Genomic DNA, 5,612 nt, shown 5'->3' with positions numbered 1-5,612 from the left:
ATATATATATATATATATGTGTGCGTATGTGTGTATGTGTGTTTCCTGTATAGTGAAGGAAATGCATTTACCCTTGCTGGTTTGTCTTTCGCATGGGTATATTGAAGGTATGCGTGTGTGTTTCTTTGTATACTCTGTATAGTAAATGCATCTCAAGATACTATTATACGTAATAAATGTTTAATTCTATTCAATTTTTGTTCCTGGAGAGTTGCTGTTGCCATGCAGGTACGTACAAGTTCTTAACTTTCCACGTGTGAATATTTTAATCGGACTGTACGTCGGACGGTCCTAAGTTCGTTTCGGCAAATTTCGTTTAATTACGTATAAGGTGTTATATATGGATGAATAATTAAATACGTATGTGATTTACATCATTGCTAAAACATGATGCAAAAGTATGTGTAAGGAAATTTGACAACGGCGTGGTAGTAGTGGCTGCAAATTTTGTTCTTCGTGCAGACTGTAAGAGAGAGAGGAAAGATGTTGCGTAAATTTATTAGTTGAGTTTTTATTTAAAAGGTTTATCGCCATGTCAGTCATATACGTCTGATGCTAAGAAGTTCTAGATAAACCGTGATATATATATATATATATATATATATATATATATATATATATATATATATATATATCGGGCGTTGCATCAATAAAAAATAGTATGATAATTTTTAGAAATTGATTTAAAATCCATACGTTTCGGCTAGCATCTTAGACTTCATTCAAGCAATTCAACTAGCATCTTAGCTTTCATTCAGGTAATCAATTTAACTATAAAAATTAAAACTAAATAAATAATATTTAAGAAATTTCATAGCAAAACAATAATAATAGTAATAATAAAAAAACAACTTACAATTTTGTATCTTAATATAACATATGAAAACATTATTAATCCATGGTATTTGTATGTGCACAGTGGTAAAATACTTATTTTTTGAAAAAATAAGTATATGTGAGAGACATGATAAATAGTGTTTTCCTAGAATTTTTGGCAGAAAAGGTTTGCTTGATACCATGGCCCATTTGAACTTTTTTCTGATATTATTGTGACGATTAACGTGTTAATCTATTGAACAATGACGCATGTATCTACAATTAAATCATGTTTTCTGAAATAATTTTGCAATAATAAATAAAAAATTTGATCAATAGCATGCTTTAGGTTACATTTCTGCCTCAAACAGTTTGATATCAACAGTGATATTAATTTTTTCTTGAAATATAGATCTATATATGATTTCCAGTGCAAATTGCCTTTTTGGACATTGTTGTAATATAATAATCTCAGGAGAAGGGAATGGACAAGATTTTCTTCCATAACTTTAGGTCCAGAAATTACAATACAGTGATTCATTTTTTTAAAATAAAACACACATGTGGTTTATACACACTCATACACACACACACTCATATATTTATATATATATATATATATATATATACATATACATATATCTTAATAGACATAGCATCAGGGATTGCATCATAATAGATTGTTAGACACAAAGTGCTTATTATTGTTCACAAAAATTCAAAAGAAAAATTAAGTATTAATTACCAAATAATATCAGAGACACTATATTTGCGATGACCTTATTGTTTTTGAAAAAATTAAAAAAATAGAAATATTAATTCCTAGAAACACTATCTGCTAATCCTTTGGTATAAAACACAATTTTTATTTTATATTTCATTAAATGGAATAAACGAGAAATGAGTTTTTGAAGAATTTTATTTTGTCAATATGAAAATAAAAAAATTGTATACTAGAATGATAATTGTATTTACATTGTTTTTATGTGGACAATAATTAGAACTTAATGGTCGTATAAAATGCTGTGATGATTTACTTTAACAAAGTTGATTTTAACACATTAATTGCCACTATAATGTCTGTTTTTTTTACTTAGACCACGATTACTTTAATCGATAACTCAGTTGAAAAAGAATCAAGGAAACTTACTGTATCAAAAAAATGTCAAAATTCTTGGAAAACACTATTTTTATGTCTACGACTTGGCCCTTCATTTTTCTATTATTTAAATTCATAAGTGCTTATTATATTGGGCGACGAGCGTATTCTACAAACAACTTTTGTGTATGTTTACAAAAAATTTGTTCAATTTTTATTAAATTTGATTTATTTGATTTAAAATTTGGAAATTTTGGTAAATAATCTTTTTTATGAAAATCTCGAAATATTCTCAAAATCTAGTAAAAAATATATTTTTTTTAAATTAAAATTTTTTTTGAAATTGATCAAAATTTAGTTTTGTTTTGAAAATGATGAAAACATTTTGAAAATTTGAATTTTTTGAAACTTAAATTTTTTTTGAAAATTTTTACTAGAACATTTTTTTCCTACTACCAAATTATGTATATCAGACATATACATTTGACATGGCACATGTGGAACTTGTTAGCGTCAGACACATATGACTGACACAGAAAATAGGATGTTGAGAAGGCAACCCAAGGGTTGGCCTATATCCAATTGGAATACTGATAAATTTTTCAATGTCGGGAAGCCCCATTTCTACTTGTAGTCCAGTTGTTATAGTAAGTTCACCTCGGAATTCGAGATACCCAGCTGTAAGTCTGTAAATACCCTAAAATAGCACCCTAAAAGTAGGATGTACGGACCATATGTAGGTTTTCAGACAACTTTTAAGGTGCTATTTTAGAGTATTTAGTAAATATTATTTACAGACCTACAGCTGGGTATCTTGAATCCGAGATTCTTACCTAATTTAAGCTTAAATGACTGTACTATTGTTAACATTTTGCTGTATTTATTTGCAACTAATGTCACTATAAGAAAGTCCGAAGCGTGTACATGGAACTCCTGATTCTTATCCCATAGTCTTAACCAGTAATTCACAAGGGATCTCTGTTATACATTTGCGTACTAAAATATTCCTTACAAGAAACATGATTTGTATCTAACTAAAATTTACAAATTCCCGATACAGAAACACAACATCCCATATCACATCCCATCCGATCCTCCTCCTATTACCGCAGACTTCTTGTAACTTATAAAAAGCTCGGGAGAGTATCAGCAGCAAGTCCCTGAATTAAATACGTGCTTAATCAAATCCTTCTCTCCCACGAATAGAGAAAGCATCGTCAAGTAAATTGACTTTGAAAATTATTTTACACTCGGCAGCCGTTCTTGCTTAATCAAGAACCTCCCCGTGTTGTTCGTCATTAGAATTCAAATGATGGAATGATCATAATATACATCTGTTGATTTATGGTGTTCCAGACACAATAGACTGTATGGATAATCATGAAACGTGTACGTACGCAATTCGGTAGGACAACAACCAGGGTCAAATTTGGATAATAAAAAATTTAAATTTTATTTTTTTTAAATTTCATATGTATATATTTAAAGTGATCAACACTATTTCCTTCACCAAAAACTAATCAGCACGATTCCTAACCAATATTTTTCCTACAGTTTTTATTTTTTTATGTAGGTTCAAAATTGTGGGATAAAACGTGCACGAAAAATTTCACACTTTTCTGTCAATTACAAAGAAACGGCTAGATCGACTTTTACGCAATATGGATAAACTCTAGTCTTTTTCTAGTCACATCGAATGCCGTTAAAATTTTCAAAATCGGTTCAGCCGTTTTTGAAAAAAATGTTGACAAAACGTCAAAAATTGGATCACATATACACACAGCTTACATACATACACACACATGCTTTTTTCAAATTTGCTCCCATTTGATTCAGAATGACTTGAGACGTCGAGAAAACATAAAATTAGCAAATTTGATTTTTGATGAAAACATACACTTTGTTTTCGGGAAATTAATAATTTTGAACATTGGACAATTTTAAATTTCAATATCTCACAGTGTTGAATTTTAAGTTTCCACTCTTTGATAATATATTATATTAAATTGCAATATTGAACATTTCATAATTTCACGTTTGAAATTTCAACATTTTTACAATATTAAATATTTAATTTTAATATTTAAATTTTTCAGATTTTGAACTTCAATATTTTTATTCTTGTCATTGTTTTTCTAGTATTATTTTTATTATTCACAAATTTTATTTATTCTATTTATTAATTTTATTATAAAAATTATTTGCTTTTATTTTATATTAAATCATCATAATGCGGATATCATTTTAATGTAAATACTATTCCTTATTTTGTACCCTTTAATATTTGAGAATTACATATGTTTTTAGGATAGGTATAAAAATTATACCTATCTATACCTAAAATTATTATTTTTTTATTATTGCTATAAGTTCCAAATTTGAACGTTTCACAATTTTATGTTTGAAAAATTTTAGACAATATTAAATAAGTAATTTCAATATTTAAAATTTTCAGATTTTGAACATTAATACTTGAAAATTATAACTTTGATACTTCAACATTATACATATATTTTTAGGATAGTTATAAAAATTATACCTATCTACACCTATAATTATTATTTTGTATTTCACTCTTTGCCATTTGATAATGTTGAATTTCAGATTCCAAAGATCAAGTTTAGTATTAAAAAAAATCGTATTTGGGATTCAGATTTCATTTGATCATTCAAAATTCCTACATTTCAAAATTGCAAATTAAAATTTCCACAAATCAATGTTTATTTCGTCAATATTAAATTTAACATTTCAACATTACATATATATTTTCAAGTTTCAAATTTTGTTTGATTATTCAAAATTCCGACATTTTAAAATTAGAAATTAAAATTTCCAATATCGATGTTTATTTCTTATTCAAATTTATAAATTTAGGTATATTGACTTTGAATTATATATCATCAAAAAAAATCTTTTTTTACTAATCTAATATTATTTACTAAAATTACAATTTTACATTCTAACGTTTTACGAATCTATAAATATTTTATTTCAAAATTTCAATTTTCAACGAATAAATAAATTATTTTTTGCAAACTTTACCTATTCATATTTTTTTATTCAGACTTTGAACAAGTTAAAATTTGCAATTAAGATATTTAGTATTTGTAATTTTCGAACTTTAAACTGTAAAATTTTTGTCAGATTCTGAAACGTTTGGAATTTTTAATTCAATCTTAAATTGTTATCCTCACATTCCAAATTTGAATTGTTGATAATTTGAAAACCTCATAGGTATTATTACCTTGAATTCGGCCCTGTATACACATGTTGTACTATTTGCTCGACTGGTTTTGAATTAATATTGAAGAATGGGTTCGGTATTATATTGAATCGGCATTGTTGTGTTATGTAAGGCGATCTCTGTTTATAGTTTCATGGGTACACTTTATTTGTATTTCAATGAAGATCTGATTGATTTACTCGAATATAAATGAAATATAATCAATTATTGGTTTGTAAATCAAAAATAAATTTCTGTTTGTACTTAGTTGTGTTAACATTCACTTATTGTAAGTTGCCAATGCTATTTTTTTCATAGGGAGTCTGCACGAACCCAATTCTCTTTGAATTCAGTTAGAATCATTAGCTGAATTTAAAAAAAAATTCTATATGAAAATTTAAAGATTATTGCATAAAGTATCCACGAAACTCAGAATTTTTCCTTACTAAAATTTTCAAGTAATGCAAAAGGAAA

The sequence above is a fragment of the Ctenocephalides felis genome, unplaced genomic scaffold, assembly GCF_003426905.1.
Source record: "Ctenocephalides felis isolate EL2017-DRISC unplaced genomic scaffold, ASM342690v1 CF-g0.4_SCAFFOLD_03571, whole genome shotgun sequence".
Classification (NCBI taxonomy): Eukaryota; Metazoa; Arthropoda; class Insecta; order Siphonaptera; family Pulicidae; genus Ctenocephalides; species Ctenocephalides felis.
Note: the sequence above shows the minus strand (reverse complement) of the source record.